The sequence below is a fragment of the Ceratotherium simum genome, chromosome 29 (assembly GCF_057802395.1).
Source record: "Ceratotherium simum simum isolate JZ-2026a chromosome 29, ASM5780239v1, whole genome shotgun sequence".
Lineage (NCBI taxonomy): Eukaryota > Metazoa > Chordata > Mammalia > Perissodactyla > Rhinocerotidae > Ceratotherium > Ceratotherium simum.
In genome coordinates, this window is record NC_141928.1 from 3,965,266 (window position 1) to 3,980,096 (window position 14,831).

Sequence of the window (14,831 nt, forward strand, 5' to 3'; positions counted from 1 at the left end):
TGGAGCAGACTGGCTGACCGCGTTCCCTCTGAATTGTCTCAGAAGAGCTGTCCGGAAAGCGGCTTCTCCCTGTAGCCAAAAGGCCTTTCAGATGCCCTCAGCCAGGCACCGGGCTGACCACCAGGCGGGCTGTCTGGTCCTGTCTCCGCACTGCTGACGGATAAGCCCTGTGCCACCCCATCCACGGATGGGCAGACTGAGGCCCCGAGGTCATTTCTGGGGTGACCAGTGAGTAATGAGACCTCGCTGTTGTGGGCCTGGCCCAGGGAGCCGTTCCTCCAATGCTGGAGGGCGGACCAGTTCCAAACTAAGAACAAAAGACGAGCCCCAAATAGCCCTGTGTTTAGACACTCTCTCCGCGGCCTGCTGTTCCCACTCTGTCTCCTCCATTTCTCCACAGGCTCCAGCTGGCACAGCGGCTGCTGCAGAAAGAGTGGGTGCTCTGCTGGGGGGCGGGGGCAGACAGCACTGCGTGTGCTGCTGGGGGGGCAGGCTGTGGGTGCGTCTCTGGGGAGCAGACTTCACGATACCTTGCTGAGGGGTAGACTGCAGGGCACGCCGCTGGGGGTACAGAGTTTGTGGAAAGGGGTTTGAGTGACAGGCCTGCTTTTCTGTCTCCAAACCAACGACGTCCTCCAGCCTAGAGCGGACCCAGCCTGAATTTCAACACTCCCAGGGCAGTCGGCCTATTGCACTGATTCTCCCACACCCACCACAAGGCCTTTGCACAGACCCGTTTCTCCCACACCCACCACATGGCCTTTGCATAAGCCCTGCGAGCCTTGTGTGTCAGTCTCACTGCACCCCAGCTCACTGCCGTCCTCTGTGCAGAGTGGACTCGTGCTGCCACCTCCAGGAAGTTCTCCCTGATCACCCTCTCTACTCTGAACTTGGGCCCCTACCCCCCAGGCACTTGACTTCCTTCCTTCCTACCTTCTTCCTCCTTCTGTTCCTCCTCTCTTTGGAGAAACCAAGAAGCCAACCATAGGAACACGTTGATGTCACCAGCTGGCCCCCGACTTTAAGTCCTCAAATATCTGCACGGGCCAGCCCTGAGCAGGCCATGCCGGGCTCTGGTTTTGCTCTGAACTCTGCTCCTTAGGAAGGAACGACTGTGTCTTTGCATGAAGATAAAGTCTGGAGAGAGTTCCAGCCCTCCCAGGCCCTGGCGGGAGGTGCTCTCTGCCTCACAGCGGCCAGGCCGTCCTGCAAAGCCAAACTGGGCAGAAGAAAGAAAGATGTAACAAAAGGCCCGGGGACCCCCCAACTGTGCACAGAGGGGCACCTTCACCCCAACTCACAGGCCCAGGCCAACGAGAGCCAAGTGCAGAAACCATTGGGTTATGGGGAACGCCACAGTCATGGAACTGACTCCAAAACCGCTGTTCTCTATGGGGCGGGGCTTTCTGCCCAGTCCACCACTGGGTCTGGGGAGTGGGAGGCGGTGAGGCCTGGGAGCCAGGGCCCAGGACTGGGGTCCGGAGCCCTGGGACGGAGCGTCAGCCCTGACTGTGACCTCGGGCAGCTCAGCAAACCTCCGGCCTCCCTCCCTCCCCGGATGCGGTGGATCCGCAGTGGCTCGGAGCGCCCAGGAGCGAAGGCCTGTGCGGCTCTTAGCAAACAGCAGAGTGCTGTGTGCGCGTGTTTGTTTCTAACAGGATTCAGAAGACATTCTCTTTCTCCAGCTCAGAACTGGGCTGGAAGGCCAGCCTTCCTCTCGCATCTGACAAAACCGATCCAGCTGATTTCAGAAATAATAATTACCAAGTACTAGTAATTAACAGCAGTTGGGAGGTGTGTCCACACCCCACCCTTCACCTGCTTTGTTTCATTTCACTCCCACCAGCCTTGGGGGTCGGGTCTGTGACCGTCCTCAGCCTCAGAGAGGGTAAACAACGTGCTTGAGGTCAAGGACCCCAAAGCACACTCTTAGCCAGGGGGGCTGTGCTCAGAGGCAGCCAAGGTCAGGGAGATTCCACTGGAGACAGGAGGAAGGGACGGATGCACCGATGAGAAAAGCAACCAGCGAGAAAAGCTGGGAGGCTCCGGGCTCAGGCCGGGGGTGGGAGGGAGCTGGTCCAATCAGACGGCCTCTGCCGCGATGTGCCATTCCTTGCATTAATGGATTTTTAAAAACGAGCAATCTGACCCGGAGGTAAGGAAGCAGTGCTCAGCTGTCCGGCCCTGACCCGGGGCGGGGCGGGGGGGGGGCAGGAGGATGGAACATGGACACCTGCCTGCCCCAGGCGCCCTCTGGACGCAAGCCTGGGCTGGCCAGGCCTCCTTCGTGTGCCCTGGGGGTGGGGGTAGGGGGGCGCTCTGCCCCCTGCTCTCACCCTCCCCAGCTCCAGTGTTTCGGGTGCCATTTGCCCTCCAAAGGTGGGGGTGGGCTGGGGGTGGCACCCGGGGCGTCACCGCCGCCCTGTCAGGACGTAAACGCTGTTCGCTGCTCAGCGCCCAGCTCTCCTCCTAGGCGCTGATCTCCTTTGGAACCAGTTTCAGTGTTTCAACAAGCCCCTTGCTTTTCCGCGTCGCTCTGACGCTGTCACTGTGCCTGCTGTAATCCCCCATTGCCTCTGCCACGTGAGGCCGGCTCCCGCTGGCTCTCTGATGCCTGCGTTGGAGCAAGTGGGGGCACTGAAGCTGGATCAGGGCCCTGAGCCAGACAGGCCAGGCCACTCCCCAGGGACAACAGGGCGGCTGCAGCCAGTGTCCCTCGGCCTAGGGAGCTCCTCACGGCAGGAAAAATCCAGCAATCTAGCTGGTAGAACCACGGAAACCGGGCTGAGGGGGGCTGCCTGGGGCTGCTGGGAGACCGAGGCCCACCTCCAGGTGACACATCTCCCTGGGGCAGCTCCCTCCCGTGTCCCTCTGTCATTCTGAGCATGATTGGTTGTGATGTGAGGTTTAAGAAGTACGCCCTTCTTAAGTAACGCGCCTCCGCCCAGCGGGTTCTCCCAGAGCACGAGGCCGCACCCTCTTTCCCATGTCTGCTGGTAAACGCAGGCAGCCCTGAGGTGAGGAACACACACCAAGGCTTGAGATGCCCAGGGCCCAGGGCACTGAGTGGGGCGGCCACAGCATGAGGGCTGGAGGCACACAGCTGCCCAGAACACCCCGGACCATCTCAGCTCCTCCCTGCCCCCCCACTCCCTTCCTGGCTGCTGGGCCAGAGCCCCCACTGGCCCCCGAGCTCTGTGCCAAGGATGAGAGGATGCTGACTCCAGGAGGGGCTGGTCATGTGGGCCTGGGGGTGACGCTCCTATGGGAACCTGCTTAGCAGACTCAGGGCCCGTGGCAGGACCCAGGAGCACCCCTGCACGACCCGGAGAAGCCTGGCTGCCAGGCCGCCACTGTCATTGACCACAGGGGCCTGGGCATGGCACGTGCCTTCTCTGGCCTCAGTCTCTTTTGTAGGATGTGTCAGTGACAGGGGGATGAAGGAGGGGGGGCCCGGGAATTCACCAGGCCTGCCCCTAGCCACACGCTCACTCCACACAGACCCCTCTAACAAGTGGGTGTGGAGGTGGCTACACACACTCGGGGCTGAGGCCTGCAGGGCCCTTGAGGAATTTCACCGGGAAAACATCCTCCAGGTCCTGATCTCTGTTTCCTCTGTAAAGATGAGGAAACATCCTCTTTCCTGGGTTTGGGGAGCCTGGGAGGAGGTGTGAGTGCCCCATTTGTGTGTCTTTAGCTTTTTCCAGGGGACCACTGCCAGAAGAGTGGCCAGTACTCAGGCGGTAGCCCCAGACCACACCGCAGCCCAGAAGGGCCCAGAGCCCTGATGCTTCCAGGCTGGATGACCAGGACGGACTGCTCTGAACCTCGCTTTCCTCATCTGTAGGATAGGAACAGCGCCCAGCGGGTGAGCGCTTGGTGACCGGTGCTGAGACTCAGCCATGACATTGGCAGGGGGCCTGGGCCCGGCGTGGCCAGCTCTGACTGCTGCTTCCAGGACGTGAGGCTACCCCTCCCGCCTCCATTGGCCTGTGCCCACCCCTGCATGAAGCCATGACTCATCCATGTCGACAAGCTCAGTCACCTCAGACGAGAGCCAACACAACACATCGCCGGAAATGCGGCCACCCACTGTTGGCCCAGAGTTGGCCAGTCGGGTCAGGTGACAGCTGTCACACTGCTGTGGTCTGGGTCCCGAGTCCCGCGATGCCCCTCTGCTCGGGCCCAGCCCACCTGGCTCCGACAGTGATGCCTGTGCTGGATGTTCTCGAACCTTGAGCCCCGCTCAGAGTCCCCACGGAGACCCTGACCACCACCATCTCACGGATGATGACCCCGAGACCAGAGACACTTAGCAAGAGGCAAGGCCACAGGCAGAGGGTGGTCAGCCTGGAAGAGAGAGATTGCTGGAATCCAGGGACCCTGGAGGAGAGGGACAGGAAGGGCTGGGCCTTCCTGAGCCTCTGTGGCAGCCCCATGCGGGCCCTGCCCACCCACATGATGGCCTCGGCAAGCCAGCCAGCAAGCAGGGGCCGCCTTGGCTGCCTGGCCAAGCGGTGGGCGCTTCTTGGATGACTGGCCCTCAGACTCCAGCTCAGAGCTCACGGGCTGCACCGCCCCACATCCCTCAAGCTCGGGGCTGCCACACCCCACGTGACACCAACGATCCCTGCCAGCTGCTCAGAGCACCATGGATCAGGCTGGTGCCCGCCTCTGACTTGCCCCCACTCCTTAAGTCTCAGCCAAGAAAAAGTGCCCTGGCCCCAAGGTCATAGTAGCCCCCAGCCCAACCCCACCCCCCATGCCCACTTTGGTGCCGGGCAGATTTGGAGATCAGATCTGAGAGACGCTGCGGGGCGGTGCCTGGCAGGCTCTGTGCAGGTCCCACCGGCCTCAGCGGAGAACAACATCTGAGGCCCCTCTCGGGGCGCAGACTACTCAGAGCAGCTGCACCGCATCCCAGGGTGCTGGGGGCACGGCCGGGGGAGCCTGTGCCTTGACGTTTAGATCATCGTCACCTGCAGGGACGTGGTCCCTGCGCCTGTGGGAGTGACAGAGGTGGGAAGAGGCAGGGGCCCACGCCTTAACCTCTTGGTACCTCATTTCCTCGTCTTGTGGGGGGACGGTGGTGGAAGCACCCTCATAGGCAGGCTGGGGGGCGGGGACAGCACTTGAGTCAGTGCTGCTCTCTGTTGTTATTAAAGTGCAAACGCGCGAAATATGTGACACGGAGGGTAAAGTCCCCAGAATCCTGCCCTCAAAAAATAACCACTATTAACAGCTCAGTGCATAGTCTTTCAAGACTTCTTTTCACTATTTAAAACATTTTTCTACATTTTGTCCATTATTTAATATTTATTTGTTTATTGTCTTTATTACATAACATAAAGTTGACCATCTTACCCATTTTCAAGTGCACAGTTCAGTGGCATTAAGCACATTCTCATTGTTGTACCATCATCCCCACCATCCATGCACAGAACTCTCTCATCATCCCAAACTGAAACTCTGTCCCCATGAAACGCTCACCCCCATCCTCTCCCCCAGCCCCTGGCACCACCATCCACTTCCTGTCTCCATGGGTTTGACTCCTCTAGGGCCCCCACATGAGTGGGATCACTTTGTTCCTCTGGGTCTGGCTTATTTCACTGAGCATCGTGTCTAGGTTCATCCATGTGGTAGCAGGTGTCAGGATTTCTTCCTTTTTAAGGCTGCATAATATTCCATTGTGTGGCTGGACCACCTCTTATTTATCCACCATCTGTCGATGGCCATTCGGCTCTTGTGCATATGTTACTATGAACATTGATGTACAAATATCTGCTCAAGTCTCTGTTTTCAGTTCGTCTTTCAGTCTATAGCCAGGAGTGGAATTGCTGGATCATATGATAGTTCTATGTTTATTTCTCAAGGAACCATCACTATTTTCTTAAATGGCCTAGTGCAGCCTGTTCCCCCACAGGCCTTTCCCCTTCCATGCCCAGCACTACTGCGCTCCTTGGGATAACTCTCAATATCCCATCATATGACTCTGTTCTAATTTACTTAACCAGCTCCCTGTTGGTAAATATTTGCATTGTTTGCTTTTTAATTTAAACTAGTAGCAGCAGTGGTGCAACTACGTTCATGCATGTACATGTATGTTCATGCGTGTACATATCCTTGTGTACCTATGCCTGTGGTTCCTTAGGATAAATCCCTAGAAGTGGAACGGTGGGGCCAAAGGCAGGTGGGCTTCCTTATTGAAGTTACTCCCAAGCTTCAACAGGCCTTCGGCAAGGAGAACCTTCAGCCACTGGCTCCTCTGCCACCCACTAAAGGCAAAACCGCCTCCCTGGAACAAATCGTTTCTTACAGGTAAGTAGGTTTCCACCTTGTTGATGGGCCAAATGCGCTATTGGACCGGGCAGCCGCCCTCCAGCTACAATCAGATGCATCACAGACATGAACGCAAATTCAATAAAGCCCAGGGCTCGCCTTCTGCTTTTCAAAGATGAGACTTTGGAAACGAGCAGGTCTGCGTGCCCGGGGGCCTCTGACATTCACGCGGTAGGAAGGGGGCAGTGATCTGCACACCCTGATCCAATTGTCCAACCGCTGATCAAGTTATGGAGAGACTTGCCCAACGATGCACTGGGGAAAAGGCGAATTAAAACGACCAGGGCAGAGACGAGCCGCCGCACGTAGGAGGCGAGGAGGTGGCGTGAGCCACAGCAGGTGCCGATGAGTACGTGTTTCTGAGTGGCACTTGGTCCATATCTAGAGGGACAGGATGTCTTGGTAGGGCTGGCTTTGGGCTGAGTGTCACTGCCAAAGGGCTGTGTCATCCCTGGACAACAGGTCTGCATCTGAAATCCCCTGGCATGGTGGGACCCCTGAGGTCATTGTGTGCTCCACTCAATGGGCCTGTCAAGGAGCACAGCTCCTGAGTCCCTGGTGCCAATCTCCTTGTCTGGTCTGCTTGATCTTATCATCCCCGAGGCTGAGCTCCTGTGTTGCCTTTGACACTATCACAGCACAGAGGTGAGTCTTCTAAACCAAAACAGCAACCACCTTCCCCACACTTGGACAAAGAGAAGCTTCAGGATGCACCTTGGGGGGCAAAGGGGAACCCCAGGTAAGCTGGCCTCTCCGTTGGGGAGTAGATGTCACCATCCTGGGCTCAGAGAAAAGCCCTGGAAGTCATCAATTACTTTTGTGTTTTTGGCATTTTGATTATTTCAGTTGCGTGGTCTCAGATCCAAATTTTAGTCTCAATTCAAAAGCATCATCCAACATGAAGGGATACTGCAGCCTCTCGGCCGCCGGTGCTCCCTGCACAGGGCGTGCCGGTGCCCCACCCGCCCTGGAGAGGGGGCTATCGGGTGTCCAGGGCAAACTGCTCCTCCCGGTGTGTTTACTAACACTCTGAGGCTTCAGTCAAATGGGAAACTAAGCATCTTCCCCCCAAAAAACCTACCAAGTGTCAGAAAGACAATTTTAAAAGAAAAAAAATCATAGCAGAATTGGTTCAAAACGATGAAAAAAGAGTCTTTGGGGAATCAGAATTCTGTAGGAATCACAGAAAGACACAAAGAAACAAAACTGGAGGAAACCACATCCCAAAAGCTGCTCAGAGAGGACTGTCACAGAAGCCACTGGAGGCCCCACATCCAGAGCCATGGAGCTAAGGGGTGAGACAACGATCAGGGTGGTTCCTTGAGATTCAAGCCGGGAGTGGTCACCACAGCAGGACAGTGCCAGGGAACCACCGACCTCAATGAAAGATAGGGACCCCCAATCCAAGGGAGCAATTTCCCCCGCCCCTCGCCGGGATGCACGGACCTCCCTGACCTCTGCCAGAAGCTTGGAAGCAGACGCAGCAGCAGCGGACAGATGAACAGGGAATCTAATGCAGACATAGGCTCACTGCCCACATGACCAAGCTTGGGAGGAAGAGAGACCCGGGAAAAGAGAGCCATCATCTCAGGAACAGAAACTCCATCACCCAGGGAAGCAGCGTTGACTGAGTCAACAGAAGGAGACTTTAAAAGAAGTATAATTACTATCTTCAGAGAGATAAGAGGGGTTATCGTATTCATGAAGCAAGAATGGGCTTTTATACAAAGGAACTAATTAGAGATCTTAGAAATTTAAAATAAACAGACTGAAACATCTGCAGAGCAAATCAGCGAGCTGGAAGATCAGGCCAGGCACTACTCGAGGAATTCACCTTAAAGGGCAAAGTGATGGAAAAGACAGGCAAAGTGGGGGAGCTGGGGGTGGCCAGGTGCCCACAGCACCTAATGGATGCTCCCAAAGTGGAGTAGCCAGGACCGAGGGAAGAAAATGACCAAATGACCCAGAGCCACAGAAAGACATCCCTCTTATTCTCAAAGAACTCACCAGGTGCCGAGAAGAGCAAGTGACCACACACAATTCTAGACACGTGGTGGCACGTCTCCAGATCTCCAGAAACAGTGAAGATGATGCTCCCAGAGAGAGAGCAAGAGAGAATGAGAGAGCAAGCACTTGAGAGCAAAAGCGAGAATGGGGGGGGGGGCAGGGGGGGAGAGAGAGAGAGAGGGAGAGGGAGAGAGAGAGAGAACTACCTGTGGAGGAATATGATCCGCGTCAGTCTTCTTAACAGCAACACAAAATGACAGGAGACATCTCTCCTGCAAAGTTGTGAAAGATGTTATTAAATCTATCATTCCAAACCCAGCATTTTGGTTTGAGGGCAAAATAAAAACATTCAAACATGCAAGAGATTTTTACCACCACTCCCCTTTCTGAAAGAATTACCCAAAGGTATATTCTAACAAGACAAAAATCTTAACCCAAGAAAGAGGAAGACAAGGGACGAAAGAAAGTATGGGGAGATACAACCTAGTGGACCGTAGAGTGAAGTCTGGGTAATTTTGTTGCTATGAGGAATGGGATCTATTGTCGTCTTTGTGTTATGAAATATTTCAAACATAAGAAAAATATAGAGAATGATACTACAAATATTCATGTGCTCACCACCCAGATCTTCCATATGTTTATTAGGTCATATTTGCTTTATTTTTAAAAAATAAATAGATATCACAGGTTCAATTAAGCCCCCTTTGTACCTCTCCTCAAAATAAATCCATTTTTCATCATATATCTAATTGGGTTATGGTAATGAGGACAAAAACATTGATTTTTTAAAATGTTTATTTTGTATCTGGCCAACTTGCTAAACTCGTAATTGTCCTAATAAATCTTCGTTGAGTTCGCTTGAATTTACCGAGTGGAATTTCCCCAGCGTCAGCGAGCAGTCACAGTCAGCCTCTTCTCGTTCAACATCTGTGTCTTTACGCCCGTTTCTGTCGTGCGGATGTGCCGGGCCTCCCTGGCCACGGGGGACACGGTGGTGCGGGGTGCACAGCTCGGCTCGTCCCTGAGCACTTCCTGTGTCCCCGCACGCAGGAGGCCTGCTGTAGACTGTCGCTAAATACACTCTAATAGGCCAGCAAGCGTCTCTCCATCTCTTTTCAGTCAGCAATAGGTGCTGACGGGTTAGCTGCTATTTCAGCATCTATTAAGATGATCCTACGGTTTCCCTGTCTTTCTGATAATGCAGAGCCACGGTTCTCAAACATTTTGGCTTAGGACCACTTTCACCTCCTAAAAACTACTGAAGACCCTAAAGAGCTTATGTAAGAACACTATAAAGTTTTCCTGAGTGATAAAAAAAGAAAGCCTAAACAAAGATAAAAACCAGGTTCGTTGATGGGAAGATACTGTAACATTGTAAAGACAACACTCTCTCGTATTGATTCTAATAAACGCGCATTTCACATTTGAACATCGCTGAGACGAGATATACTTTACAATCAAGGGCATATCACAGCTTAACTGGTAGTGTTTTTTTTTTTCCCTTTCTAGTAGTAAAAGCGATAATGATTTTTCTTTTTTTTGTGTGAGGAAGAATAGACCTGAGCTAACATCCAATGCCAATCCTCCTCTTTTTGCTGAGGAAAATTGGCCCTGAGCTAACATTCGTGCCCATCTTCCTCCACTTTATATGGGACGCCGCCACAGCATGGCTTGACAAGCAGTGCGTCAGCGCGCGCCTGGGATCTGAACTTGCGAACCCTCGGGCTGCTGCAGCGGAGAACGCACACTTAACCGCTGCACCACTAGGCCGGTCCCTGATTTTTCTTAGAAGAGATGATGTCTGATTTAACGTGTGCTTTACCTACCTCAGCTCATTTATTTTTTACAGCAACCCTACGAGCAGTATTGGTGTTATTATTGTCCCATTTACAGGTGAAGAAGCGGAGGCACAGAGAAGTCAGGCAACTGGTCCAAGGGCACACAGCCAAGGGAGGGGCAGAGCTGGGACTTGAACCCATGCCACCTGGTCCTGGAGTCTCTGCCACTCTGCTCTTCGTCTCCAGATGTCGAGCTTCTTCAAATTAGTCTGTGATTCAATCCAATCTTAATGGAAACCCCCAATGGATTCCCAACCTCGCAAGTGAATGATACAGATCATTCAGAAGAGAAATGAGAACATTTTGACAGCAAGATAAAAGAACATGGACAGGCATCTGGCCTGTCTAGATAACAATGGTTCCGCAGAGCAGTAAAAGTCGTGTCTGTCACATGTTGGTGAAGGGACAGGCACGTAGATCGACAGGACAGCCAAAGATCTGGAACCAGACCCCCGCATATATGAGATGTGATTTGTGATTGAATGCAATTTTCACTTCAACAGGGAACAGGTGACTACTGGCTCTTCACATGTCAAAACAAAATAAAAACAACAATAGGTAAACCTCCAGCTCCTATCCACAAAAATCCTAGATGGGTTAAAAACTAAACATAAAAATCAAAATTACATAAACAGTAAGGAAAATATTGTCTACCTTTATCAGCCTCCCAGAAGCCCTGAAGGAAAAGCCCATCAGATCTACCCCATGAAAACTGTCAGCTCCAGCAGGGGGACAGACCCGAAACCAAGGTGAAGAGAGACACCAGCCTGGGAGGAAATATTTGCAACCCATAACACAGAGGAAGGATTCATATCCTGCATATATAAAGAGCATCTACAGATCAATATGAAGACACAAAGACAGGAATGGAAAAAAATGGGAAAAAGATATGAGCAGATGTATGAAAGGATTCTTGACCTCACCAGCAGGCAGGCAAAGGCAAAGTCAGCCAATGAGGTATATACAGCCATTTGTTCCATGAACAAATCAGAAGAAACTGTACAGATTAATGACATCCAGTATTGGTGAGGATGTGGGAAGACGGTCCTTGTCCAGCCTGGCTGGGAGGAGGGCACATCAGGCTGGGTCCCAGAGGGGAAACAACAGGTCATTCAGATTAGAATGCTCTAGGAGGGTTTAATAAAGGGGCTTTCACGAAGAAGTGGGCAAGGTGAGGAAAGCCACAAGGTGAAAGGCAGTACCCAGGTGTTGTTCCCACTGGAAGGCCTGAAGTGGGGAGGCCCCAGAAGGAGAGAGCTGGGTCAGAGGAGCTGGGACGTGACATGGAGAGATACAACCCCACTGACGTGGCCCTGCAGAGAGAGGGCCAGGCGTATAAACGCCTTGCCTGACCTCTCTCCCCTCTGGCCTCCACGTCCGCCGCTGTGGGAGCCGCCATTGGCCATGCCTGGGAGGCACAGCAGCCTGTCACTGACGTTCACATGGGAAGCAGCCACCGTTCTCTTTCTCACCCACTCTCATGGCTCACATGTAAAGGGGGCCTGGGCGGGGGGTCCTCAGTGCCAGCTTTCAGGGGAGGGAACAGACATTCAGCCCAAGCAAGGCTCACTCTAGCCAGAGCCCCAACACCTGGCCCACGGGGTGGGAGCCCCCGGAGAGGGTCCCCAATTGAGGGACAGGCTTGGTGGCAGCAGATTGCATGTCTCAGCTCCTTCGAGGGGGAAACGGAGGTCTCACAAATGTGACAGGGTCTCAGAGCATGCGAAGCCGCCGTGTGAAACACAAGCCACTGTTCTATGTGTCTTGTGGCGATGGAACTACCCCAAACTCTCATCAAAGCAGAACAGAGCAAAATCCAATGGGTTGTGCAGTGGAGGGGGCGCAGGCATCGGGAGGGCTACGGTGCCGGGTGTAATTATAGTTCCATGACAGGGACAGTGGCCCAGGGGTCCCTTCCTGCACGCGGGAGCCACAGCGCACCCCAGGCTTTGAGAAGGGGGACGTGGAGGGTGCGGTGGAGGCAGGAACTGCCAACAGACAGAACTCACTCCCCCAGACAAGATTGTCCCGCCTGTAATGTGCGTCCCTCATTTCGGGGTGACCATGAGTCAGTGAGGAGACCCAGGCTGGTGATGGAGGGCACGAGGAGGGCAGGCTCCATGGCTGGCCCTTCCCCTCCCTGTCGCGTTTGCTGCTGCAATTCTGAGAGCAGATCCATGGCGTAGAGACTGGCCTGGGCCGGGAGCTGGCGCATCGATTGGCCCTGGTTTGGAGGTGCAGGGCCGCCCCGGTTCAGCGCCGCATGCTAATGAGTCTCCAGATGTTCTCCCCAAAGCCTCAGGCACCCGCTGCTCCCCGCCCCCAGCCTCAGGGAGCCAGAGCGTTGCCAAGGGAAAGGTGGAGAATGCAAACGCCTTTCCATAGCCCAGCGGAGGAGGGGAAGCCTGCAGGCAGGGCTGTGAAGGGTATACCCAAGTCCACGGAGTGGTCAGTGGGCGAGGCCGTAGTCAGGGGGCTAAGGATGGAATGCCAGCCCCTCTCCAGGCTCCATCAGAGGCAGAGAGGCCGTCTGGCCAAAGCTCCCCTGCTCACCCACCCAGGTTGGGTGAAGCCAGCAGTACTGGGGCTCCTGAGATCAGCACCCAGGCCCCAGGCCGGAACCCCGGGAGGAAGGGGTGGGAGGTGGTGCCCTTGCTGCCAGGATGGCCACAGCCTTTTCCTCCAGCTCCTGCTCACAGAGCGTCGGTGCTGGGTCGGGCCTAGCCTAGCCTGGGCAAGCCGAGGATCACCTCACCCTCACCCTGCGTGGCTCAGAACCGCACATGGGGAAACTGAGGCTTGAGAAGGTGAGTGAGGGGCCTGCGTTCACCCACCTAGTAAGCAGGGGGCCAGGATCCAGCCCCGTTCTGTCCACCTCCAAGCGCTTGTCTTCCCACCACGCTGCCCCAGGGCAGTGGGGGGCTTTGCTGTGTGGCCACCACCCTATCTACATACCCAGGGCCAAATTCTGGAGCAGCCCAGACCTCGAATCGGACCCTGGGGTCAGCACAGAGGAGGCTGCAGCCAATCCCTGTGATCACCAACTCTGAGAGGGTGAAGGAGGCTGGGCCTGTCCTGTTTACCTCTGTATCCCAGGACCCACCACCGTGCCTGCACACAGTAGGTGCTCCATAAATGAGTCAGTCTGACTCAGCCCCAAGGCTTAAGGCACTCATGCTCAAATAGAGTCAAACAATTGCAAAAAAAGGTGATGTTAGAATTTTGATCAAAGTGTTATGTGAGCACAGAAGGGTTGAGGAGGTCCACCCTCTTGGTGTCCTGGAGGCTGTAGCATTCAAGCTGGGCCTTGTAGGGTGCATAGGAGTTCATCAGATGGTCATGGGTAGAAAGAGCATCTCTGGCAGAGGGACCAGCACAGGCAAAGGCAGTGAGACTCGAGAGTAAACAGTGCTCTGTGAATGGCCAGTCGTGGCGTGTGGCCGGGCTGAAGGCCTGGAGAGGGATGGAGGGGCTGATCTGCACTGACAGCTGAAGTTGGCCTCCAGCCGGGAGGCGAAGGGGAGCAGACAGGGGGTTCCTGCAGGGAAGGGGCTCCCTGGTGTCTGAGCTGTGAGAGAGCTCCGGACGAGTATGGGATGGACTTGGGGGTAGGATCTGCTTAGGGGTCTTGCAGTGGCCCCAGTGTCCCCAGGGCAGATGGGTTGAGACGGGCTCTGCCTTTCCTCTCTAGGGAGCCTGGTGGGTGGAGGGCCTCTGGGCCAGGAGTCACCCCGAGCTCATTAAGTCTGTACCCTGGCCAGTCACTTGCTCCTCACTGCCTCGTTTCCTCATCAGCCCGACAGGAAGAATCATGCTGGCCAGTGTCTCAGGGTGGGGCATCGGGAGCAGAAGGAAGCTGTGCTCTGGCCACCCCTAATCTGGGTGGCTGAAAATCTAGGGCCAGCACAGAGCCTCAGGCAAATGCTTTCTCGTGCAAAGGTCTTTCATTCATTCAACAAACAGCTGCTGTGGCTGGTGGAAGATGGCAGAGAACAAGAGCGACAAAGCTCTGCCCTCATAAATCTCCCATCCCAGTGCAGAGAGTGAACAAGCCAACAGTGAGATAGTGCCCAGGAATCAGGGCCATGAAGAAAGTGAACAGGCGCTGGACAGAGAGGGACGGGGCAGGGGAGGCTGAGGATGAAATTCGTCCTCTAGGCTTCTTCAGTGGGTTACAAAAGTGCCGTGCGTATCTCCCCATTTTACCGTGTGGAGACTGACTGGGACAGCAGGGGTGATTTACTTGAGCACACACTCATAGGTGACGCTCTTTAGGCCGCACCAGGCCACCCAGATGGGTGGGGGAGGAAGCGGCAGGGCTAGGGCAGGAGGGAGCCTGGGCATCCCCCAGATGCCCACACCTCACCCCTGCACCTCCCAGGCCGAGCACTGGCCTCGTCTTTGGTCTGCCATCCTCGTCTCTGCTTCCCCACGTCTATCCCTGCTGCTCCCCCCTTTCTCTCTTCCCGCACCCTCCCTCTTCCTCGCCCCGATCCAAATCCGCCATCATCAGCCAGGGCACCGGGGGCTGGTGGCGGTGATGGATTCTGACAGGAGAGCAGGGCCGAGTCCATGTGCTCAGTCTCTGTGCCCAGAGAAGGTCACCCTCTGGAGGGCCTTGGGCAGCAGAATGGCACACAGCATCTT